Source organism: Melospiza melodia, chromosome 19, assembly GCF_035770615.1.
Source record: "Melospiza melodia melodia isolate bMelMel2 chromosome 19, bMelMel2.pri, whole genome shotgun sequence".
NCBI lineage: Eukaryota > Metazoa > Chordata > Aves > Passeriformes > Passerellidae > Melospiza > Melospiza melodia.
This window is the reverse complement of record NC_086212.1, coordinates 1,618,494-1,644,984: the sequence shown is the minus strand read 5'-3', so window position 1 is coordinate 1,644,984 and position 26,491 is coordinate 1,618,494. Positions and strand designations below refer to the sequence as shown.

Below are 26,491 nucleotides of genomic sequence, written 5' to 3'. Positions count from 1 at the left end.
CTGCCACCAAGAAAGCTGAGCAGGTGAAGCCCCTGTGGTATGGCGGCCATGGTTCCAACAGAAGTATGGCCAGGCCTGGCAGATTGACTACATCAGGCTGCCTCCAACCCGCCAAGGCAAGTGCTACATGCTCCCAGTGGTAGAAGCCAGCACTGGATGGTTGGAGACCTACCCTGTGCCTCATGGCACTGCCCAGAACACCATGCTGGGCCTTGAAAAGCAGCTCCTTTGGAGGCATGGCACCTGTGAGAGAACTGAGTCCAACAAAGGGACTCATCTCAAGGACAGTCTTATCAACACCTGGGCTAGAGAACCTGGCATGGAGTGGGTGTATCACATTCCCGACCATGCACCAGCGGCCAGGAAAGGTCAGCAGTGCAATGAACTCTTCAAAAACACATTGAAGGCAATGGGGGGATGGGACCCTCAAGCAGTGGGAGCTGCATTTAGCAAAGGCTACATGGTTAGCTAATAGCAGAGATTCCGCCAACCAAGCTGGCCATGCCCAATGCAAACCCCTGTGCACAGCAGGTGGAGACAAAGTTCTGGTGGTGCACATGAGAGGGGTGCTAGGAAAGACTGTTGGGATTAATTCTGCCTTGAGCAAAGACAAATGCACGTGTGGGGTTGTCTTTGCTCAGGGACTGGACTGGACTTGGTGGGTGATGCAGAAAGATGGATAAACACAATGCATATCTCCAGGGGACCTTGTTTTTGGGGTGAATTACCCAAAACATTGTGCCAGTATCCATATCTGCATGTTACGTATGTACGTATATAATTAGGATAATACATCGATGTATATAGTTTAAAAGTCAAAGTTTGATGTAGCATGTTGGTATGGAAAGAATTCAGGGTGGAAAATGGTGTGTGTTTGGGGTGGTTTTTTTGGTGAATTTTCTCTCATGTGTTACTTGAAAAGGGGGATGTGGCGAGGAGAGAGCAGTTGATGCCTGTGGGGAATGAATTGCCTGTGGGGCAACTGAGATGCAAACGAACTGGCCAATGACTCTCCCATTCCACTGGAAAATTCCAGGAAGGGAGGGCAGGGTTGGGCACTGGCTTGCTGAGGGAAGAACCAGCTGGCCATGCTAGGAGCAGGGCACTCTGGGCAGCTTTTGGTGCTTGATCCGGCACTGCTTCAGAATTCTCCTTGCCCTCCATAGGTGAGCCCATTGCTTGCTGCAGCTGCTGGTTGACGGAGACTTTTACACACTCGCCATCACCAAGGAAGATCCTCACCATCTGTGTGGGTGCTTCATGGGAAATGGGACCACCCCAGCTATTCTCTCTCTCTCTGGAGAGAGGGAGCCCCAGGGGCTGCTTGACTGGAACCAGAGCAGAGCTGCCATCGCCAGGATCCTGCAAGAGGCAGGTGAGAAGCTGGGAAAAGCAGAGCCCCAGCTTGCCTGTGTCCCCGAGGCTGCCGTTAACCCCGGGGCTGGCTCAGGGCTCGCAGCCGTGGCCCCTGAGGCCGCCGGGGCCGACAGCGCCCCCTGGAGCCAGGGCAGAGTCACTGCCGCCCCTCTGCCCCGCCTCAGCTCACAGCGCCCTCTGCCGGGTGTGCTCAGAACTACAGCAAAGGCAGAACTGCCCAACGGGTGGGAAGAGTCTGGCTTTGCTTTGGGGGCGCTGCTGCTTGTTCTCTCCTCTTCACCTATATATACATATCTTTATATTCTAGTGAAGAACTGATATTTCTCTTCCCATATCTTTGCCTGGAGGCCCAGTATTTTCAAGCTATAATGATTTGGAGGGAGGGGCCTATCTCTCCATTCCAGGAAGATTCCCAGCTTCCTTGGAAGACATCTGTCTTTTCAACCAGGACAATCTGCTATCATTAATGGAGAAATTGACCTAGGAGGTAAAGGAACTCACAGATGTATGCAGCTTCAGCCCTTGCCTAGGAATTGTTCCTGATCTTCACAAAACTGGGACTTCTACGGCTTGAAGAAGAGTCTTGGAATGATCTCTACAGCTCAGCTTTTACCTCCCTCAGAGTGCTCCTTCCCACAGTATGTCACACCAGTCTGGCACAGTTCCTGTGCAGGTGACATCCACTGCCACCAACAATAGGACCACTTTACCCACCACCAGTGAGAGGGAGCGTGGATCATTCCATTTTTCCCACATAAGATATGGAGCCAAAATTCCTGTTGTAAATCCGGCCTATTCTTTCTGAATTTATACGTACAAGCAAAGATGCCTTGTACAGACTCTACCTTCTTGGAACCCTGGTGATCAGTGGCACAGAGTCTAGCGGAGGATGCTGGAAGGACAATGCTGAGCCCAGTCCTTCCTGACACCTTTGTTACTGAACTGGGTGAGGAGCCAGGCTGTGCCCTCCCACACACCAGGAGCAGTGGCTGATCTGCCAGAGAGAAGTGCTGCCATGCAGAGGGACAGTTCAACAAGGGGGACAGTTCAATGACAAGTGCTGAGTCCTGTCCTTGGCAAGGAACAACCACAGGCAGCGGTGACTGCTGGGGGCCACCCAGTTGGAAACCTGAAGATTGGCAGGGTTCTGCTGGACACCAGGATGCCCATGGGGCAGCAATGTGCTCCTGCAGCAATGCAGAACAGCGTCCTGGGCTGCACTGGGAGCTGTGTCAGAGCTGGCAGAGGGAGGGGATCCTTTCCCTCTGCTCCCCAGCAGTGAGGCAGCCCTGGAGTGCTGGGCCCAGAGCTGGGCTGCCCAGGACGGGACACAGGGACAGACTGGACAGAGTCCAGCACAGGGCCATGAAGCTGATGGAGGGACTGCAGCGTCTCTGCCATGAGGAGAGGCTGAGAGAGCTGGCACTGCCCAGCCTGGAGCAGAGCAGGCTCAGGGCATCTCATGCCTGGGCATGAAAAGCCAGGGGGAGGCTGCAGAGGGGACAGGGCCAGGGACAGCCCCGGGGGCCTCGGGCACAGAGTGACCCACAGGAGGGGCCCTCCGAGCTCAGGAGACGCTGCTGCACTGGGAGGGTGGCCGAGCACTGCCGCAGGTGCCCGGGGAGCTGGGGGAGTCTCCATCCCTGCAGAGACTCAAAAGCCACCTGGACACACCCTGGGCAGCCGGCTCTGGCTGGCCCTGATGGAGCAGGGGCTGGGCAAGGTGACCTCCAGAGGTGCCTCCAGCCTCCCCCAGCCTGAGATTCTGTCACTCTGAGAACAAACAGGCTGCAGCTTCCTAAGGACAAATGAAAAAGCTCCACACATGGCAGCTTTCTCCTGCCCCCACCAAAGTGCTTCATGGCACACGTCTCCCTTCTGCAGATTCCTCCCTGGAGTGAGGATGCTCATCAAGGTCACGCCTTGAGGCTGAGAGGAATGTTTTCCCATGGTCATTGGTTTTGGGTGAGTAGCATCAATCTTTAATTAAGACTTGATTTTGCGGGCTTGACTGGAATTGCTTCAATGTTGCTTCAGATATAATGCACTATAATGGAATTTATCGTTCTGCACTGGGTAGTAAATAGCCCTGACAAAGATCTTTTAGTTTATTCATGATCATAATAAACTCTTTATTTTCCTATAAATATGTCCTTAATCCTATGGAACAGAGTTGTATAAAGGTTCAATTACACCTATACTATCCTTTAAACATAAACTACTGACTAAGTCTAAGACGGCATCCAGCTGCAGCCTGGCTCCTCTCTGAGACGTTCAGGAAGCAAGGAGGTCCCTTCTGCACCTTGTGTCTCCTGCCTGCTCCCTGCACAGCTCTCCAGGTGGTGCTGTCGCTCTTGGGCCAGCTGTGACTGCAGCAGGGACACCTGAAAGAGGCACAAGGCCCCGCTCAGACAAGCCCACACTGGCAGGAGCACCTGCAGCCCCACGGTACCGGCTCTCGGGGCACACACAGCCTCCAACTCCAGCCCTCACCAACACTCTGCCCTTGGGCAAGGGGAAAGGAACAGGCTCCCACACACAACAGAGCTCAGAGCATCAACAAGTCCAGCTCAAGGCTGCCAAACCCTTCCCACCTACATCCCTCAGCCACCACAGGTCTATTATAGAGACTCCCAAAGGGATTTAGGAACCCAGCTCTGATTTCCAGAGCACACATTTGGGCCACTGACCCCTTTCTCCACAGGCTGTGCCTCAACACAGAGGCTGCTGCTCCTCTGAGCTACTGGAGGACTCTTCTATTTCACAAGTCGACCAATTATTATCGGTAGAGTCATGGACAGGCAAGGTATAGTAGTCTGGAGGGAACACTCTCCTAAAAGTTCTGATTCTTCTCCTTTCAGGGTCCACCTGCACATTGGATGGGAGAGAGGGTCACAGAAACCTGTCAGCAAACATGGAGCAAAAGCACCTCTGGACATCAAGGAAGGAGATCCCTGCTCTGAGACCCTGAACTGCACCAGACCACACTGGGGGCAGAAAGCTCTCGCTGGAGGCTGTGCAAGTGAGGCCAGTGTGTGTGTGCAGGGACACGGGGCCAGGGAGGGAGGCAGCGCAGTGAAAGCCCTTGTGAAAGCCATGGGCTGCCACAAGAGAGAGAGCAAACAAAGGGCTGGGCCACAGCAGGGACAGGGAGAGGCAAGGGAACAAGCAGAGGTCTCCAAGGCACTGCCTGGCCTAAGGTGCCAAGTTCCAGAGGAGCCTGAGGCTCTGCAGAGGCAGTCAAAGCCCAATTTACCTGCTCACCACTTCTCCTGTGCACAGTGGATAATTCAGGCCTCTCTCTCTTCTCCTTCTCTGCTGATGCAAGTGGTTTCTTAGATTCCAGGCTGGTCCTTGAGCCAGGTAACAGCTGCTCCTCTTGTGCTCCAACAGCCTGCTGGGTGTTCAGAGAGGAGATGATTGCCATATTTCAAACACCACAGAAGCTGTCCCTCAGAAATCTCCATCTCATGAAGCATCCTCGAAGCACCAGCAGTGCAGCTGCTGTTGAGCCCCCTTGGTACAAAACTCAGCTGGGTTAGTTCATCACTCTGCTCACCTGCTCCATTCCTTCCCACACCAATTCCAAACCCCTACGTGTTGCCTCCCCTTTTGTGGGCACAGGAGAAGCAGCTCCCCATGCCCAGCTTTTGGCCTGGAGATGTTTGAACAGCAAGCCCAGAGCTGGATAAGTCATTCTGGGTGTGCCAGGAAACAATCTGGCAGTCAGTGGCCTCTGGCTGGAGTCAGGCACACAGAGAAGGCTGCCTGCTGCTGCCCAGGCTGCTTTACCCAATGGGACTGACAGGGATAGAGACCCACCTCTTCATGGGAAACATCTCTGGAATAAGTCAGGGACACTGGAGTGGACTGAAGGTCAATGCCAGTGCCTGCCTGGATAGAAGTCTTTCCCTTCAGGAAGGCCAAGTGTTTCTGCAGAGCCCCTTTGGCAATTTTAAACTTGGTCAGTGCAGCACTCAGAGTGCTCCCTCTTTCATTCAACGCAGCAGCACTGTGCTCCAAATCTTCCTGCATGGTTTCCTTTTCACTATCCAAGTGTTGAAATCTTTCCTGCAGACTTTGCATGTTGAGTGAATGCATTTCATTCTTCTTTTCCAGATCTCTCATCTGCTGCTGGTACAATTCCCGTTCATGCTGCCAAAACAGGGAGAAAAAGGGTCACTCATTCCCTCTCTCCCTTTGCTTTTCATACCAGATCTGGACTCCTGCTGCAGGGGCAGGCACAGGCTGCCCCTCTCTCTCTGCCCCTCGGGATGCTGCAGAGCTTTGCTGGGCCCCCCTTGATGCTGCATCTTTCCCAGCTCACTCAGCCCGTCCCAGCTTCCCTTCTGCCCTTCCCTGACCTCCTGCAGCTCCACTCCAGTGCTCCTTTGGGCAGGAGCTGCCAGAACTGCAGCCAGGATTGCAAGTGCACGCTAAGCAGGATTCAGGCAGTGCCACGAGGGTGTGCTCTCCATCAGGGAGGAAGGGAAGAGCAAAGAACCCCAGCCTTTCATTCCCTGCGCTTGGGCTGACAGCAGTGGTTTCCCACCTCTCCTGTGTAGAGTTCCCATGGCTCCATCTCCCAGAGCCCCACTGCCCTCTCTGGCAGCAGCAATGGCCACATCAGTCTGTCATTCTCTGCTGCCACTCAGGACGAGTTCTCCCCTTGCAGGCACACGTCCTGCTGGGGATCAGCACTTGCCTTTCCTCTTCTCTCTCCCCACTGGCTGCTCTCCAATGGCCAAGGACAAACACCTTTCTATTAACAGCAAACCTGGGACTCTCCCCCTCCTTCCAGATCCAGGTATTTAGAAATCTGAACATGGGATTGGACACCAGGAGTTCCCCAAACCATGCAATGTCAATGGGGACACTGAGGACATTGAGAACTAAAGGTCCTAGGGCAAAGAAGCCCAGCTTGGAGGAAAACCAGCAGCAGCCTCAGCATTAACTGGCTTTGCCATGACTACAACATCTTCTCCTCCTTATTCAGAAGAATGCAATTACAAAAGTTAAACTGAGAAAAGGTGCTCTTTAGAACTATGAACACAAGGCCCAACCATAGGTAGGAAAAGGCACTTTGTGGCATCTGCCAATCTCACCAGCACATTCTTCCTTTCCTTCTCCAGCTTTTCCAGTTTCATCCTCAGAGATGCCACCTCCTGACGGAGAGCCACAGCCTCTTGCTGCCTTTCAGTGGCCTCTTTCTCCAGAGCAGTTTCTCGAGAGTTGTGCTTGGTTTCCTCCTTCCACCAATCTGCAGAAGGAAAGGGGAAAGGAGAAGGAGAAAGACACAAGCAAAGGAAAGGCAAACTGATGTGCACCCTGCAGAGACAACAGCACTGTCTTCTCTACCTGACTGTGTTTGCCAGGCCCTAAGCCCACAAAGACTCCAAAGCTGACAGAAATGAAGAAAATTTCCAAGCAGAGAAAAAGGCAGGAATGAAAGGGACAAGTTTCTGAGGGATAGGAAAATGTGTTTGCCCTTGGCCTTGTACACGGTGAGCAAGCCAAGAGAGACAAAGGAGAGGAGATGCCTGTGCAGCCCTGCTCCAGAGAGGCCAATCGCCTGGAGACTCTGGCAGGGCCTGGAGTTTGGGGGAATGGAGCTGAGGCCTCCAGCTACAGCTCCTCAGCTGGTGAGACAGCATGGGGCAGTGAGTGGGAAAGGAGAAGCTGTACCTCGCTCAATTTCCTCCAACTCCTTCTGCAGCTCCAGGTTGCGGGCTCTGAGGTTTTCGCTCTGAACTTTTGTCTTCCTCAGCTCCAACTCCACAGCCTTAGACTGTATGGCCAAGGCAAGAGCTTTGTCATCAGATCTCTGGAGCTTCACACGCAGCTCAGACACCTCAGCCTCCAGCACGTGCACAGAGTCCCTCAAAGAGCGTTCTCCTGCCTGGGATTCCTCCAGCTCCTTCAGCAGCTGTTTCTGCCGAGCTGCCTGGGAAGCCTCCATCTGCAGCACTGCATCCTGCAGGGCCTGGATCTGGAAGATGGATGCACAGGGCCTCAGGGACAGGGCTGCTCCTGAGGCAGCAGAGTGGGCCGCAGGTAGAGCAACGGAGGAGAAGTGACTTCAAGACAAACCCAGAAGGCACAGAAGCAAGGATTGCAATGGAGACAAATGGAGAGAAAACAGGGAAAGGGAGGCAAGGGGCATCCTTGGGCTGCAGCTTTGAACAGCGGCTGAACTGGCTGTGCTGGAAGTGCCCTGCCCAGTCTGCCGCAGCCACCTCTGTGTCCCCACATTGCTCAGAGCCTGGCACAGGCACCAACTCTGTCTGGGACAACACTGCTAACAGAGGGACAGAGAAGCTCCAGAGGAGTCTGCTGCTGCTTCTCCTCCCACATTTCCTGCTGGGACCCGGGAGAGGATGGGGAAAACTTCTGCAGCTGACACCAGATCCAGCCTCAGGCTCAGGGTGCAGCAGCAGCCCCGGGCAGAACACGGCAGCTGTGGATGCTGCTGGGAGGGGAAAGAGGTTGGGGCCTCCAAGGCAAAGGTGCTGTTGTGTGTCCCTGGAGAAGAGGATGCCACTGCACAGCTTACCTGTTTGTTGAGCTCCCGCAGTTGTCCAGCACGGTTTGAAGAGAGCTGTTCAGCATGCTGTAGAGCAGATTGACACTGAGATACCTGATTGTTCAGTGTCAGGTTCTGTTCTTCCAGTGTCCTGAGGCACACATTCTTTTCCTCCAGAGACAGAATCAGCCTGGAAGGGAAGCAAGCCACTCATTACTAAATGATATCACATTTTATCAACTCTTAGGACTTGCACCTCCACACCTCAGGGAAAAACTGCTCTGCCTGATGAGGTTTGTCTCAACAACTTGGCTCTTTGTTCCCCCTGCGGTCACAGCCCAGAATGTGCCTGCTCTGCTTTTGTCCCTGAAAGAACAGTGAGTTCCTGCCTCCATGCCCTACCTTCTTTTTGAGATGGGAATGTGAATACAAACCCAACAAAGTCTTGCAATGAAGACATTAGGGGAGAGGAACAATTTCCTTCTGACTAAACAGGCTCCAAAGCAGGGAGGTTTGGTCAGCATGGAAGAGACATTTCCTCCTCCATCTTACATATCCAGGTAGGAAGAGCAGCACCCTAGAGCCAGGGCATCTCTGGCAAGTTCCCTAACATTCACCAGCACCCATCCTACTTTCAGCTGGAGAAACAAAGGCCAAAGTGGCAACAGAGACTTGGAGCACAACCTCATGGAAGATGCAGAAGGCTCCAGGCAAGCAGGAGTGCCCTGCCTTTCCTTTGTCTTCTTCTTGGAAGAAGAATCCTGTGGCACTGAAGCCTGGCAGGACTTGATCGGCTGCAGGAGCCCCCCATACCTTGGTCCTGTTTCTTGCATTCTTTGCACAGTCAGAAATGCCTGTGACTGTGCAGGGTGGCAGGGACCCTGCTTGACCCCCTGCAGGCCCCGGGGGACATTTGATGAGGAACGATGCAACAGAGACATTCTTGTTTCTGGGCTGCCTCCGAGGCCAGCCTGGCCCAGAGCAGCAATCAGGGCCCTAAGATGGTTCTGCCCAGAAAAAGCATCAGATGCCAGGCTGATCCAGACTCCAAAGGCTTCAAGTTACAGGCCCCAAGGTGGAGCTGATGGATGGATCCAGCTCATTAGAGTGCAGCTGGGGCAGTGTCAACACCCCTACCTAACAACACAATATCCCCTAGAGGGAAAGGTCTACCCCAAAGCTTTTTTCTTCAGAAAAACTCTATCTGAAGGCTTAAAAGTAAAGAAAATGAAACTCAACATCCAGACAATTACATGTGTCTACATGCAGATTTCAGAATCCGCCACTTAGGAAATGCTGAGAGAGGCCCTGGCAGGTGCAAAGATGGCAAAGAGGGATTCCATTCACCACAATGCAGAGTCCCCCAGAATTTCATTTACCTGTTTTTTTCCCTCTCTAGGGCATTGACAGAAGCCTGCAATTCTGAATTTTGCTGAGCCACTTCTTCCCATTGAATCCATTCCCTCTCCAGGTACTCCAGATGCACTTGCAGCTCCTTGTTCTGATGTTCTGCCTCCTCCAGTATCTTCTGCATCTGCTCAGCCTCCAGCAGCTTCTGAGTGGACTCATCCTGGGTCTCCCTCCCATCTTGCTGGGCTCTCTGCACAGTCCTTTCCTGGCACTCTCGGGAGGCTGCCAGCTGAGATGTCAACTCTGCCACCTCCAATCAAACAGAACAAAGCAGTCAGAGGCTACAGCCACAGCTACAGCCACTGTCAGCCACAGCACAGGCTGTGAGCAAAGGTAAAGGACAACTTTCCTCTCCTCCCTGTCCTGAGAGCACCAGATTCAGAAAGGATATGGACAACTTGTTTCAGGCTCTAAGTGGCCCAGCACCAAGGGCACCTGAGAAAGCACCTGCCAAAGCAAGGCTAGCAAGAAGAGGCCAGCAGGAATCCATGCTGCTGCTTGCTGGCCAACAGCACAGAGGACTAGCCCAGCTGTGCAGAGCAGCAGCTGACATTCAGCAGAGCACTGAGTGTCCTTCAGAGCAGCTGCCATGGAGCCCCCAGAGCACGAGACAGCCCCAGGGCTCAGCCCAGCAGCTGCTGCTCTGCCGTGGAAAAGCAAGAAGGCCACAGACCCCTCGCTGCATGACTGCAGTGCCACTGCTCTCTCACTCACCTGTTAGACTGTGTCTCGGACGGGCTGTTTGGGGTCTACTCTGGCTAACTATTGACCCCAGCCCACACGGTCTTACACAGACAAAAGCAAAAGATTGAGAAGCATTCTTCTGCATGTGGTAACATTCTCTCTTTATTCCAAGAGACACTTCAGATGGACAGATGGCAGAAGAGGGCGTTCCCTGGTTACAGGGGACGTTTATGCCCGGGGGAGTGAGTGGGGGCAGAGGAAGAGGTCCACAGCCCATGGGATACCAGTGAGGAGTGGGGAGGGGAGGGGTACCCCAGGAAGAGACCACCGGGGGGGTACTGGGGCGGTTGAAGGAGAGACCATTTGATGGGGGGAAAACAAACCATGTGATATAACATCAACTATTCAGTGCAATATGACAACCACTCAGTGCAAATACTCTAATCCCCCGGTGCAAAAACAGCAACTAAATGAACTATTTAGTGCAATACAACACCTCCCCCTTTTTCTGTTAAAATTAAAGGAAAAGCGTCAACCTATTTCTGACACAGATTATGAAGTGCAATACAACACTCACCTGCTTTTGTAGAGCCTCCCTCTGCTCAAGGAGGAGATTCATTTCCTCTTTGAGGCCTTGTAGCTCTTCCTTGTGCCTCCTCTGCGCTGCCTGGGCTTCACTGTGAGCTTCCTCCAGCTCAGCTTGCAGATTTGCCTTCATGGTCTGGCAACAAAATGCAGAGCCACTTCCTGGCACCTGCCCTCAGGCTCAGCTTTTTCCACTTGCTGCCTCAAAATCCCATTCCCTCGGCTGCTTCTTTTGGCTTCTGTACCCAGCTCTGCTTCCACTGCAAGCCTTCCTTCCTGGGGCTGAGCTCTGGAGCTTACCAGGCTCTGTGCTCCCCGGGCCTGAAGCAGCCCTTGCTTCCTCAGTCCCAGGAGCTGCCTTTTGTGCCCTTGTCACTGCCCTGCCCTCTGTTGCCTGCCTACTCACACTTACCTGCCCCTTCTCTTGCTGCTCTGTCACCTCCTGCCTGAGCTGCTGGACCTGCTGGCGGGCTCGGCTGAGCTCTCCCTGAGTTTGGAGCAGTGCCTCTGATAAAGCACTCTTCTCCTTCTGCTCTTCCAGCAGGACCTGCACAGGAGGAAAGAGCAGACGGCTTCACACTCCTCCTGCAACATCCCCGTGGCAAGGGGCAAAGACTGATGGGCTCCCGTGCTCTCAGAGCCCTTGGCTGCTGCTGCCCTGGGCCACTGCCTGCCCTGGGGGAGACACAGCTACCCAGGAAGTGACTTAAAACACAGCCCAGAAGACATCTCTGCATTGCTGTTCAGAAATACTCCAGGCAAGCCTTTAAAGAGATTGTTCTCTGGTCAGCATTCTTGCTGCACCCTCTGCATGCCCACAAAAGAAAAGTCCTACAAACTCACCTTGGCCATGAACATCTACCAGTACACACCAAAAGGGCAGCAGAAGGAGAGCAGAGAAGGTACCCTGAGGTACATCTTAGAACAAGAGAGCACAAGAGCAGCACAAAACTCTCAGCTGACAGCTGATGTTTCTGCCTGGCTTCCTATGAGAGGGCTCATTCCTGGTGCCAAAGACAGCCCCGTTCAGCTTTCACCTCCCCTAATTCAGTGCAGATGACACGGAGGGCATGCTCCACACAGCCCCATATCCTGCCATCTTCCACAGCTCCAGCCTTGCAAAAACTCACACCAGTTCTCTCTCCTTTCACAATCATTACCTCTTGCTTGGCATTTTCAAATCTAGTTTGTTCCTCTTCTTGTTGTGCCAGCAGGGTGGCAACTTTCTGCCTCATCTCAGACAGCTCCTTCTTGTGCTCCTGCTCTCTCCCTGCCTTCTCTTTTTCCCATTGCTCCAGCGTCTCCTGCATCTCTGCACGGTGCCTTTCACGCTCACTTGCCTGAGGAGGGGAGGAAAAATTTGCAAGATGAAGTCCCAGGCAAGCTCGTGGCTGAAAGATGTGAAGCTCCATCCCTCCCACAACCCCCAACTGGAAAAGACAACAGCACTGGCTTTCTGCACATCAGAAACTGTGTCCTGTCAGGGAATTCAAAAGGAGGCTCAGCAGGTGCAGGAATCACAGACTTGTGGAATCCCTTCTGCTGGCAAAGACCTTCCCAAGCACTGAGTCCAAGCACTCAGAAGAGGAGGTGTCACCTTCCCCTCTCTGCTGCCCCAGTCACACGGACTGAAGGACCAGGGACAAGGGGCCTGTTCCATTTGCTTCCAGCCCAAAGCTAATCCCTCTGTCCACCATGGAAGCACAGCAAGAAAAGAAACAAGTTCCCAAGCCTGCAGCCAACAGCACTGTTGGCATCTGCTCCACGTTGGCATCTGCTCTGTGGCAGGTGGGAGTCGGGGATGATCCTGCCCTGGGCTGCCACGCTTTGGGTGAGCACAGCCCAACCTGTTCTGGATCTCCTCTTACACCCTCCCTGAAGCCATGGCTGCATTTACTGTCCCAGCACCATCCTGGGGGCCTTCATGCTCCTCCGAGTCTCAGCTGCTGGCTCTGCTGCCCAGCCCAGCAGCGGGAGGCCTCTGGCAGAGAATTGCTGCCCTTTCACACCCTCAGCCTCTGCTTGTGCTACACCAGCCCACAGGGCTGGCTTGGACAATTCAGAAGCATATTGTCCCCTACCAGGTCTTGCAGGAGCTTCTTTATTTCCAGTTGCTGAGCAGTTCCCTGAAGCCTGAGGCTTTCCTGATGCTGCTGCTCTGCCTGCAGGAGCTGTTGAGCTGTGTCTTCCTGTTCCTGCCTCCTGAGAGCTCTCTCTGCTTCCATCTCACGTTGCAGGCCCTTCACTTCTCCTGCAAACATGGCCAAGAGCAAGAGTCACGCTCTTTACTGACTTTACTGACCTCAGGCCCTTTCAGTGTCTCTAGCCCCACCACTCCTCAGAAGCTCTCTGGACAGAGTCAGCTTTGCAGGGTGCTGAGCTTCTCTAGGCAGGGGCAGCACCACAAACAAAGCACACGAGGTTCTCACCTTCAATCACCTCCTTGGCCTGTGTGACTGTGAGCACTTGAGCCTCCAGATGGTTCCTGGTGATCTCCAGCTGTGATATCTGCTGCTGAGCAGCACACAGCCTGGATTGCAGCCTCTCCTTTGCTAACCTACAAGTTGCAAATATGGACAGACATGAGTTGCTTGCTCCAGACACCCACAGCCGCTTATTCCAGGACGACGTGGCTCAAGATCCCCACGCCTGAGGATGGAAAATGGGTCACCTGGAAACTTGTCCAGAGAAGGCACATCTGGGCCATTTCCAGAGCAGAGCAGGGCCTCTGAGGGACTGCCCAGGCCTTCCTTATGGCCTGGCCTTGCACAGACTGCCCAGCCCAACTTGGCCTCAACAGCCAAACCTTCACTTGCTGTTCCTGACCTATGACTCTGGGTAGCTGTGCCCAAACAGGCTGGAGCAACAAGCAAAAGCCCAGGCCCTGCTCACAGCCCTTCTCTCATCAGCACTTCCAAGCTGCTCTGCAGGGGGACAGAACAGACTCTTGTCCTGGCTGACTCCTGACATTTAATGCTCTTGATAATGGACAGAAAGGTACATCATCTTCCAAACACCCCGTGTTTAATGAGGCTTCAGAAGTATTTTGCATATCCAGTAAAATCTCATGGTCATGGCAGCACTTGTGAAAAATCAGAACAGTTTTTTGTCCAAATTACAACTACCTGAATGCAGAGACTGGTAGATTAAACCCCTGCAAGGTCAAGCAGTAGACTTGCTGCCTTTATTTGAGTGTTGCTGAACAAGCAGGCAGGAGCCCAAGGGACTTGTCCTTCCTTACACAGTGAGAGGGACCATGCAAAGGGACCTTGGCAGGTTTGGCAGCTGGGTGCCCATCAACAATCAGCAAGAATGCCCAGAGGCTGTTGAGAATTCCAAAGAGCTTTCCCTGCTGCTCTCTAACCAGCACTACATCCTGTCCCTCACGGCTCAAGAGTGTGCTTGGAAGCAGAAATGCCTCAAGATTTTCAGCAGAAGCCTCTGGCTCCACCCTGAATGGCAGCGTGCTACTCCCAGTGTGCCAAGGTAAGAGCCTGGAATGCTGAAGATGAAGCTTCCTGGTCTGAAGATCAGGATCATATCAAGCTACTTGGAAAGGAACGAGGGATGTTCAGTGCCCAGAACAAGGAACCAAACCCAAGAGAAACTTGAGTATCACTCTGCATCTGCATGGTTGAAGTACTCCTCAGTTCATGTCTGGCTGGATTGCGTTTGACATCCCACAAGAGTGTGCTTGGCGGCACAACCAGGAGCCCAAGGCTCACAAGAACTTTGCTGCCTTTACATGCCGGAAAGATTACCTTCACATTGTGGCCTAATTTTTTTTTTGAGACTCTTCCATATTTGGTCCATGCAATGTAAAAACATCTGAAACGTTTCAATTCCCTGCCTTTACCTGGTCTTTGCCAGCCGCCTGGCAAGGTTTTGTCTAAGTCCCTTGCTGGCTGCCAGTCGCCCCTCAAGATCAGCCTTCTGGGCCACCAGCTCCTCCTCTCTGCCCACCTGGGCCACTTCATGGCCTTGGCCAGAGGATTCCTGGCTCAGCTGCTCCACACACCGGCTCGATGACTCTTGCTCCTGGGAAACCTGCAAGTGGGACAAGGTACAGCTGGAGCCCTTCCTGGGGAGCCCTGTGCAGAGCCAGCCAGAGCCACCTGACAGGCAGCCAGAGGACAAGGAGCACCTGTGCTCTGGGCTCAAAGTTTCACAGCACCTGCCCCATGCAGCTCTGATAGCCTGGCCTGCCAGAAGCCTCTGGCACTGTTACCTTGGAAGTGCTGTGTCAGGCCCTGCTGCCTTGCCCGGGACCAGACAGCTCCTTCCCTACAACATCTCTACTCCAAACTCTGGGTTGTCCCCCAAAAACACTGCATCTTCCACAAGTGCCAATACAATTTCCTCTAAGCACCAGCTTTGCTGAACATTTTCAGCCATTGATCCAAAACTCAGCCGGCTTAAGTCCATCATTCTGCTCACCTGCTCCCTTCTTTCTCACACCAATTCCAAACCCCCATGTTTCCCCTTTTACAGGCACAGGAGAAGCAGCTCCCCATGCCCAGCTTTTGGCCTTGAGCTGGTTTGAGCAGCAAGCTCCAGAGCTGGATCAGTCATTCCAGGTGTGCCAGGAAACAATCTGGCAGTCAATGGCCTCTGGCTGGAGTCAGGCACACAGAGAAGGCTGCCTGCTGCTGCCCAGGCTGCTTTACCCAATGGGACTGACAGGGATAGAGACCCACCTCTTCATGGGAAACATCTCTGGAATAAGTCAGGGACACTGGAGTGGACTGAAGGTCAATGCCAGTGCCTGCCTGGATAGAAGTCTTTCCCTTCAGGATGTCTAAGTCTTTCTTCAGAGCCCCTTTGGCAAGTTCACACTTGTTGAGTGCAGAACTCAGTATTTGAGTTGTGTCCCTCAATTTCTTCAAAGCAGCAGCACCATGCTCCAAATCTTCCTGCAGGTCTTCCCACTCCACCTCCAATTCCTGAGTATTTCTCTTATGATTTCTCATCTCAGGTGCATGCGTTTCATTCTTCTTTTCCAGATCTCTCATCTGCTGCTGGTACAATTCCCGTTCATACTGCCAAAACGGGGAGAAAAAGGGTCACTCATTCCCTCTCTCCCTTTGCTTTTCATACCAGATCTGGACTCCTGCTGCAGGGGCAGGCACAGGCTGCCCCTCTCTCTCTGCCCCTCGGGATGCTGCAGAGCTTTGCTGGGCCCCCCTTGATGCTGCATCTTTCCCAGCTCACTCAGCCCATCCCAGCTTCCCTTCTGCCCTTCCCTGACCTCCTGCAGCTCCACTCCAGTGCTCCTTTGGGCAGGAGCTGCCAGAACTGCAGCCAGGATTGCAAGTGCACGCTAAGCAGGATTCAGGCAGTGCCACGAGGGTGTGCTCTCCATCAGGGAGGAAGGGAAGAGCAAACAGCCCCAGCCTTTCATTCCCTGCCCTTGGGCTGACAGCAGTGGTTTCCCACCTCTCCTGTGTAGAGTTTCCATGGCTCCATCCCCCAGAGCCCCACTGCCCTCTCTGGCAGCAGCAATGGCCACATCAGTCTGTCATTCTCTGCTGCCACTCAGGACGAGTTCTCCCCTTGCAGGCACACGTCCTGCTGGGGATCAGCACTTGCCTTTCCTCTTCTCTCTCCCCAGTGGCTGCTCTCCAATGGCCAAGGACAAACACCTTTCTCTTAACAGCAAACTTGGGATTCTCCCCGCTCCTTCCAGATCCAGATATTTAGAAATCTGAACATGGAATTGGATACCAGGAGTTCCCCAAGCCATGCAATGTCAGTGGGGACACTGAGGACATTGAGAACTAAAGGTCCTAGGGCAGAGAAGCCCAGCATGGAGGAAAATCAGCATTCTCAGCATTAACTGGCTTTGCCATGACTACAACATCTTCTCCTCCTTATTCAGAAAAATTCAATTACAAAAGGTAAATTGAGAAAAGGTGCTCTTTAGAACTATGAACACAAGGTCCAAACATAGCTAGGAAATGGCACTTTGTGGCATCTGCCAATCTCACCAGCATATCTTTCCTTTCCTTCTCCAGCTTTTCAGATTTCCTCTGCAGAGAGTGACCATGAGTCACATCCTCTTCATTCAGGGCAATGACGTCTTTCTTCTGGGTGCTTTCTAGAGAGATTTTCTGGTGTTCTGCCTTCAACATTGCTGCAGGAGGGAAGGGGAAGGAGGAGGGGAAAAGAAAAGTCGAGTTAAACTGATGTGCATCCTGCAGATTCAACAGCACTGTCTTCTCTACCTGCCTGAGTTTGCCAGGCCCTAAGCCCACAAAGGCTCCAAAGCTGACAGAAATGAAGGAAAATTCCAGGCACAGAAAAAGGCAGGAATGAAAGGGACAAGTTTCTGAGGGATAGGAAAGTGTGTTTGCTCTTGGCCTTGTGCAGAGTGAGCAAGCCAAGACAAAGGAGAGGGGATGCCTGTGCAGCACTGCTCCAGAGAGGCCGATAGCCTGGAGACTCTGGCAGGGCCTGGAGTTTGGGGCAATGGAGCTGAGGCATCCAGCTACAGCTCCTTGGCACAGACACGGCACCTGAGAGGCACCAGCTGTGCACGGGATCAGCCCTAGCACAGCCAGATGGCACTGCCAGCCACAGCATGTTTCTCAGGAGAATGCTTTCACTGGCACTTGGATGGAGAAATCTCCTGCTGGCTGTTTTTGCCCTCTGCCATCTCTGGGCACTTTTCCTCTGCGAGGCATCAGTGAGATCTCCGCTGATGAGAGAGAGCATGGGGCAGTGGATTGTAGAGGAGAAGCTGTACCTTGCACACTTTGCTCCAGCTGTTTCAGCAGCTCCCTATTGCGAGCCGTGAGATTGTCTCTCTGAGCCTGTCTTTTCCTCAGCTCCAGCTCCAAGGCGTTACACTGTGTGACAATGGCCTGTGCTCTTTGGTCAGAGCGCTGGAGCCTCATGCACAGCTCAGACACGTCAGTTTCCAGCTGCTTCTGTCGAGGTTCAAGGCAAGCTCCCTTCTCCTTCACTGCCTCCAGCAGGGCCCAGGCCTGGAAGATGGATGCACAGGGCCTCAGGGACAGGGCTGCTCCTGAGGCCACTAAGTGGGCCCCAGGGAGAGCAATGGAGGAGAAATGACTTCAAGCCAAAACTAGAAGGCACAGAAGCAAGGATTGCAATGGAGACAAATGGAGAGAAAACAGGGAAAGGGAGGCAATGGGCATCCTTGGGCTGCAGCTCTGAACAGCGGCTGAACTGGCTGTGCTGGAAGTGCCCTGCCAGCCTGCCACAGCCACCTCTGTGTCCCCACATTGCTCAGAGTCTGGCACAGGCACCAACTCTGTCTGGGACAACACTGCTAACAGAGGGACAGAGAAGCTCCAGACGAGTCTGCTGCTGCTTCTCCTCCCACATTTCCTGCTGGGACCCGGGAGAGGATGGGGAAAACTTCTGCAGCTGACACCAGATCCAGCCTCAGGCTCAGGGTGCAGCAGCAGCCCCGGGCAGAACACGGCAGCTGTGGATGCTGCTGGGAGGGGAAAGAGGTTGGGGCCTACAAGGCAAAGGTGCTGTTGTGTGTCCCTGGAGAAGAGGATGCCACTGCACAGCATACCTGTGTGTTGAGCCCCAGCAGTTCTCTTCTATGCTCAGAATAGAGCTGCTCTGTCTCCTGAAGAGCAGATTGACACTGAGACACCTGATTTTTCAGCACCAAGTTCTGTTCTTCCAGTGTTGTAAGGCACACATTCTTTTCCTCCAGAGACAGAATCAGCCTGGAAGGGAAGCAAGTGACTCATTACTAAATGATATCACATTTTATCAACTCTTAGGATTTGCACCTCCACACCTCAGGGAAAAACTGCTCTGCCTGATGAGGTTTGTCTCAACAACTTGGCTCTTTGTTCGCCCTGCAGTCCCAGTCCAGAATGTGCCTGCTCTGCTTTTGTCCCTGAAAGAACAGTGAGTTCCTGCCTCCATGCCCTACCTTCTTTTTGAGATGGGAATGTGAATACAAACCCAACAAAGTCTTGCAATGAAGACATTAGGGGAGAGGAACAATTTCCTTCTCACTAACCAGGCTCCAAAGCAGGGAGGTTTGGTCAGCATGAAAGAGAAATTTCCTCCCCCATCTTACATATCCAGGTAGGGAGAGCAGCACCCTAGAGCCAGGGCATCTCTGGCAAGTTCCCTAACATTCACCAGCACCCATCCTACTTTCAGCTGGAGAAACAAAGGCCAAAGTGGCAACAGAGACTTGGAGCACAACCTCATGGAAGATGCAGAAGGCTCGAGCCAAGCAGGAGTGCCCTGCCTTTCCTTTGTCTTCTTCTTGGAAGAAGAATCCTGTGGCACTGAAGCCTGGCAGGACTTGATCAGCTGCAGGAGCCCCCCATACCTTGGTCCTGTTTCTTGCATTCTTTGCACAGTCAGAAATGCCTGTGACTGTGCAGGGTGGCAGGGACCCTGCTTGACCCCCTGCAGGCACCGGGGGACATTTGATGAGGAACGATGCAACAGAGACATTCTTGTTTCTGGGCTGCCTCCGAGGCCAATCTGGCCTAGAGCAGCAATCAGGGCCTTAAAATGGTTCTGCCCAGAAAAAGCATCAGATGCCAGGCTGATCCAGACTCCAAAGGCTTCAAGTTACAGGCCCCAAGGTGGAGCTGATGGATGGATCCAGCTCCTTACAGTGCAGCTGGGGCAGTGTCAACACCCCCACCTAACAACACAATATCCCCTAGAGGGAAAGGTCTACCACAAAGCTCTTTTCTTCAGAAAAACTCTATCTGAAGGCTTAAAAGTAAAGAAAATGAAACTCAACATCCAGACAATTACATGTGTCTACATGCAGATTTCAGAATCCGCCACTTAGGAAATGCTGAGAGAGGCCCTGGCAGGTGCAAAGATGGCAAAGAGGGAATCCATTCACCACAATGCAGAGTCCCCCAGAATTTCATTTACCTGTTTTTTTCCCTCTCTAGGGCATTGACAGAAGCCTGCAATTCTGAATTTTGCTGAGCCACTTCTTCCCATTGAATCCATTCCCTCTCCAGGTACTCCAGATGCACTTGCAGCTCCTTGTTCTGATGTTCTGCCTCCTCCAGCATCTTCTGCATCTGCTCAGCCTCCAGCAGCTTCTGCCTGGACTCTTCCTGGGCCTCCCTCACATCTTGCTGGGCTCTCTGCACAGTCCTTTTCTGGCACTCTCGGGAGGCTGCCAGCTGAGATGTCAACTCTGCCACCTCCAATCAAACAGAACAAAGCAGTCAGAGGCTACAGCCACAGCTACAGCCACTGTCAGCCACAGCACAGGCTGTGAGCAAAGGTAAAGGACAACTTTCCTCTCCTCCCTGTCCTGAGAGCACCAGATTCAGAAAGGATATGGACAACTTGTTTCAGGCTCTAAGTGGCCCAGCACCAAGGGCACCTGAGAAAGCACCTGCCAAAGCAAGGCTAGCAAGAAGAGGCCAGCAGGAATCCATGCTGCTGCTTGCTGGCCAACAGCACAGAGGACGAGCCCAGCTGTGCAGAGCAGCAGCTGACATTCAGCAGAGCACTGAGTGTCCTTCAGAGCAGCTGCCATGGAGCCCCCAGAGCACGAGACAGCCCCAGGGCTCAGCCCAGCAGCTGCTGCTCTGCCGTGGAAAAGCAAGAAGGCCACAGACCCCTCGCTGCATGACTGCAGTGCCACTGCTCTCTCACTCACCTGTTAGACTGTGTCTCGGACGGGCTGTTTGGGGTCTACTCTGGCTAACTATTGACCCCAGCCCACACAGTCTTACACAGACAAAAGCAAAAGATTGAGAAGCATTCTTCTGCATGTGGTAACATTCTCTCTTTATTCCAAGAGACACTTCAGATGGACAGATGGCAGAAGAGGGCGTTCCCTGGTTACAGGGGACGTTTATGCCCGGGGGAGTGAGTGGGGGCAGAGGAAGAGGTCCACAGCCCATGGGATACCAGTGAGGAGTGGGGAGGGGAGGGGTACCCCAGGAAGAGACCACCGGGGGGGTACTGGGGCGGTTGAAGGAGAGACCATTTGATGGGGGGAAAACAAACCATGTGATATAACATCAACTATTCAGTGCAATATGACAACCACTCAGTGCAAATACTCTAATCCCCCGGTGCAAAAACAGCAACTAAATGAACTATTTAGTGCAATACAACACCTCCCCCTTTTTCTGTTAAAATTAAAGGAAAAGCGTCAACCTATTTCTGACACAGATTATGAAGTGCAATACAACACTCACCTGCTTTTGTAGAGCCTCCCTCTGCTCAAGGAGGAGATTCATTTCCTCTTTGAGGCCTTGTAGCTCTTCCTTGTGCCTCCTCTGCGCTGCCTGGGCTTCACTGTGAGCTTCCTCCAGCTCAGCTTGCAGATTTGCCTTCATGGTCTGGCAACAAAATGCAGAGCCACTTCCTGGCACCTGCCCTCAGGCTCAGCTTTTTCCACTTGCTGCCTCAAAATCCCATTCCCTCAGCTGCTTCTTTTGGCTTCTGTACCCAGCTCTGCTTCCACTGCAAGCCTTCCTTCCTGGGGCTGAGCTCTGGAGCTTACCAGGCTCTGTGCTCCCCGGGCCTGAAGCAGCCCTTGCTTCCTCAGTCCCAGGAGCTGCCTTTTGTGCCCTTGTCACTGCCCTGCCCTCTGTTGCCTGCCTACTCACACTTACCTGCCCCTTCTCTTGCTGCTCTGTCACCTCCTGCCTGAGCTGCTGGACCTGCTGGCGGGCTCGGCTGAGCTCTCCCTGAGTTTGGAGCAGTGCCTCTGATAAAGCACTCTTCTCCTTCTGCTCTTCCAGCAGGACCTGCACAGGAGGAAAGAGCAGACGGCTTCACACTCCTCCTGCAACATCCCCGTGGCAAGGGGCAAAGACTGATGGGCTCCCGTGCTCTCAGAGCCCTTGGCTGCTGCTGCCCTGGGCCACTGCCTGCCCTGGGGGAGACACAGCTACCCAGGAAGTGACTTAAAACACAGCCCAGAAGACATCTCTGCATTGCTGTTCAGAAATACTCCAGGCAAGCCTTTAAAAAGATTGTTCTCTGGTCAGCATTCTTGCTGCACCCTCTGCATGCCCACAAAAGAAAAGTCCTACAAACTCACCTTGGCCATGAACATCTACCAGTACACACCAAAAGGGCAGCAGAAGGAGAGCAGAGAAGATACCCTGAGGTACATCTTAGAACAACAGAGCACAAGAGCAGCACAAAACTCTCAGCTGACAGCTGATGTTTCTGCCTGGCTTCCTATGAGAGGGCTCATTCCTGGTGCCAAAGACAGCCCCGTTCAGCTTTCACCTCCCCTAATTCAGTGCAGATGACACGGAGGGCATGCTCCACACAGCCCCATATCCTGCCATCTTCCACAGCTCCAGCCTTGCAAAAACTCACACCAGTTCTCTCTCCTTTCACAATCATTACCTCTTGCTTGGCATTTTCAAATCTAGTTTGTTCCTCTTCTTGTTGTGCCAGCAGGGTGGCAACTTTCTGCCTCATCTCAGACAGCTCCTTCTTGTGCTCCTGCTCTCTCCCTGCCTTCTCTTTTTCCCATTGCTCCAGCGTCTCCTGCATCTCTGCACGGTGCCTTTCACGCTCACTTGCCTGAGGAGGGGAGGAAAAATTTGCAAGATGAAGTCCCAGGCAAGCTCGTGGCTGAAAGATGTGAAGCTCCATCCCTCCCACAACCCCCAACTGGAAAAGACAACAGCACTGGCTTTCTGCACATCAGAAACTGTGTCCTGTCAGGGAATTCAAAAGGAGGCTCAGCAGGTGCAGGAATCACAGACTTGTGGAATCCCTTCTGCTGGCAAAGACCTTCCCAAGCACCGAGTCCAAGCACTCAGAAGAGAAGGTGTCACCTTCCCCTCTCTGCTGCCCCAGTCACAAGGACTGAAGGACCAGGGACAAAGGGGCCTGTTCCATTTGCTTCCAGCCCAAAGCTAATCCCTCTGTCCACCATGGAAGCAAGAAAAGAAACAAGTTCCCAAGGCTGCAGCCTGCAGCACTGTTGGCATCTGCTCCACGTTGGCATCTGCTCTGTGGCAGGTGGGACTCAGGGATGATCCTGCCCTGGGCTGCCACGCTTTGGGTGGGCACAGCCCAACCTGTTCTGGATCTCCTCTTACACCCTCCCTGAAGCCATGGCTGCATTTACTGTCCCAGCACCATCCTGGGGGCCTTCATGCTCCTCCGAGTCTCAGCTGCTGGCTCTGCTGCCCAGCCCAGCAGCGGGAGGCCTCTGGCAGAGAATTGCTGCCATTTCACACCCTCAGCCTCTGCTTGTGCTACACCAGCCCACAGGGCTGGCTTGGACAATTCAGAAGCATATTGTCCCCTACCAGGTCTTGCAGGAGCTTCTTTATTTCCAGTTGCTGAGCAGTTCCCTGAAGCCTGAGGCTTTCCTGATGCTGCTGCTCTGCCTGCAGGAGCTGTTGAGCTGTGTCTTCCTGTTCCTGCCTCCTGAGAGCTCTCTCTGCTTCCATCTCACGTTGCAGGCCCTTCACTTCTCCTGCAAACATGGCCAAGAGCAAGAGTCACGCTCTTTACTGACTTTACTGACCTCAGGCCCTTTCAGTGTCTCCAGCCCCACCACTCCTCAGAAGCTCTGTGGATAGAGACAGCTTTCTCTAGGAAGGGGCAGCACCACAAACAAAGCACACGAGGTTCTCACCTTCTATCACCTCCTTGGCCTGTGTGACTGTGAGCACTTGAGCTTCCAGATGGTTCCTGGTGATCTCCAGCTGTGATATCTGCTGCTGAGCAGCAAACAGCCTGGACTGCAGGCTCTCCTTTGCTGACCTACAAGTTGCAAATATGGACAGACATGAGTTGCTTGCTCCAGACACCCACAGCCGCTTATTCCAGGACGACGTGGCTCAAGATCCCCACGCCTGAGGATGGAAAATGGGTCACCTGGAAACTCATCCAGAGAAGGCACATCTGGGCCATTTCCAGAGCAGAGCAGGGCCTCTGAGGGACTGCCCAGGCCTTCCTTATGGCCTGGCCTCGCACAGACTGCCCAGCCCAACTTGGCCTCATCAGCCAAACCTTCACTTGCTGTTCCTGACCTATGACTCTGGGTAGCTGTGCCCAAACAGGCTGGAGCAACAAGCAAAAGCCCAACCCTGCTCACAGCCCTTCTCTCATCAGCACTTCCAAGCTGCTCTGCAGGGGGACAGAACAGACTCTTGTCCTGGCTGACTCCTGACATTTAATGCTCTTGATAATGGACAGAAAGGTACATCATCTTCCAGACACCCTGTATTTAACAAGCCTTCAGAACTACTTTGCAGATCCAGTAAAATTTCATGGTCATGGCAGCACTTGCAAATAAACAGAACAGTTTTTTGTCCAAATTACAACTACCTGAATGCAGAGACTGGCAGATTAAACCCCTGCAAGGTCAAGCAGTAGACTTGCTGCCTTTATTTGAGTGTTGCTGAACAAGCAGGCAGGAGCCCAAGGGACTTGTCCTTCCTTACACAGTGAGAGGGACCATGCAAAGGGACCTTGGCAGGTTTGGCAGCTGGGTGCCCATCAACAATCAGCAAGAATGCCCAGAGGCTGTTGAGAATTCCAAAGAGCTTTCCCTGCTGCTCTCTAACCAGCACTACATCCTGTCCCTCACGGCTCAAGAGTGTGCTTGGAAGCAGAAATGCCTCAAGATTTTCAGCAGGAGCCTCTGGCTCCACCCTGAATGGCAGCGTGCTACTCCCAGCGTGGCAAGGTAAGAGCCTGGAATGCTGAAGATGAAGCTTCCTGGTCTGAAGATCAGGATCATGGCAAGCTACATGGAAAGGAACGAGGGATGTTCAATGCCCAGAACAAGGAACCAAACCTAAGAGAAACTTGAGGTTTCACTCAGCATCTGCATGGTTGAAGTACTCCTCAGTTCAGGGCTGGCTGGATTGCGTTTGACATCCCACAGGAGTGTGCTCGGTGGCACAAACAGGAGCCCAAGGCTCATGAAAGCTTTTCTGGCTCTACGTGCCAGAAAAATAAACTTCATATCATGTTTTTATTATGTTTTTTTGGGGGTTTTTTGGGTTTTTTTTTGTTTGTTTATTTTCATGTTTTGTTTTGTTTTGTTTTGTTTGTTTTGTTTGTTTTGTTTTGTTTTTGAGACTCTTCTGTATTCTGTCCATGCAATGTAAAAACATCTGAAAAGGCTCAGCTCCCTTCCTTTACCTGGTCTCTGCAAGCTGCCTGGAAAGGTCTTCTCGGAGCCCCTCACTGGCTGCCAGTCGGCCCTCAAGGTCAGCCTTCTGGGCCAGCAGCTCCTCCTCTCTGCCCACCTGGGCCACTTCATGGCCTTGGCCAGAGGATTCCTGGCTCAGCTGCTCCACACACCGGCTCGATGACTCTTGCTCCTGGGAAACCTGCAAGTGGGACAAGGTACAGCTGGAGCCCTTCCTGGGGAGCCCTGTGCAGAGCCAGCCAGAGCCACCTGACAGGCAGCCAGAGGACAAGGAGCACCTGTGCTCTGGGCTCAAAGTTTCCCCAGCTCCCTTCCCTCTTTTAGAGGCTCTGTGGCTGCCCAAAGCAACACATTTTGCAGAAGCGTGCAACACTTTGCTGATGAACATGCATATCCCTGGCTAAGAAATGCGTGTGCCATCTTGAGCCAGAGTGTGCACAGCAGTGTGCCTGTCTTCCAGTGCCAGAAAGAGCATCTGAGCTGATCTGGCTGCCACAACTCCCACTCCCACAGGTGCTGCCTAGCAATAAGGTGTTCAGAGCCCTGCTAACATCATCCCTCTCTTGCTCCAGCACATCCCTCTCAAGCTTCAAATCCTCCAGTGTCTGCCTCTTGACTTCCAGCTGCCTCTGCAAGGATGGCTCTTGTCCCTAGAGTGCAGCCAAGTCCTCCACTGTACAAGAAGGAGCAAGACAAGTTTTCAAGAGAAAACCAGTCTCATTTCCAAAACCAACCTCCATCCTGTCCTGCTGCTCTGCCTCTTCTGCCTGGGCTGATGCTTCCTTCTGCTGCATGGTGTTCTTCTGCTGCAGACAAAAGGCTCCTGTCTCCGGGATTCCAGTGCATTGCAGCAGCATTTCCTTGGACTTCTCAAAGTTTGCACAGTCACTGCAGAGACAAGGCTCAGTCAGAAGAAGCAAGAGGCCTGAAGAGTCAGCAATGCCATTTTCAGCACTCCAGGATGGATCTGGGGGCAGTGGGCTAAGGAAGACCTTGCTCTTTCCCTCCCAAGGAAATCCTCCAGAGGCAAAGGGAAAGGAAGGCAGGATTTTGCCTTCCTTCAGCCAGAAGCAGTGGCTGGGCAGGGGCACGCAAAGAACAGAATTCAGGGAAGCAGCAGCGACAAAAGGAAGGAGTCTTCTATTCCAACATGGCTCTGCATTTCCCAGACAGCCTTGGGAGTCACAGTAGAGCATGAAAAACCCAGACAGGACAATGCTCGAGAGCCACACTGAGGCCTACAGATGGTGGGAAGGTGATTTCTTCACCCAGGACACCTCTGACCTCCCAGACCTGGAAGCAGTTTGCCTCTGGAATGCAGAAGGAGGAGGAGGAGGAAATGCTCACCTTCTGATTTCTTCTAGCAGCGAGTCTATGATCTGGTATTGGCTTCTGATCCTCTGGGTTCTCGCTTCTACTTGATCAAACTGTTGCCACATGCGCTCACAATTCTCTGTAGCTTCCCGAGCCAATTCAAAGGGATGCTGCTCGTCAGTGGATGTCAGAGTTGAGAGGATGTTTCCAGGATTGTCGGTGCGGATGATGGAATTGTCCATGCTGTCACCGTTGTCTACCAGCACCTGAAAGCCCACATCCAGCTGTTAGTCAGATATTCTGTTCCTGTTCCAAAGTAGCACTGAGATGCCTCTTCTGATCCCACAAGAACCAGTGTCCATTCATGGAGAACCAGTTTCAAAAGGCCAGTGAGCTCAGCACAGTTTACTCACCTCAGGGGCTCTGGAGGAACGTCCCTGGTGAGAAAGCCCTCGAGCTCCCTG

General features: G+C 53.0%; 1 long non-coding RNA gene across 1 annotated transcript; it reads left to right on the top strand.

Annotated features, from left to right (window-relative positions):
- The first annotated feature begins 217 nt into the window (after positions 1–217).
- LOC134426774 (uncharacterized) lies at positions 218–3,342 on the top strand. Its single transcript, XR_010030039.1, has 3 exons — positions 218–368; positions 1,167–1,375; positions 3,262–3,342. It is a non-coding gene; the product is annotated as an uncharacterized LOC134426774 (long non-coding RNA).
- The last annotated feature ends 23,149 nt before the right edge of the window (positions 3,343–26,491 follow it).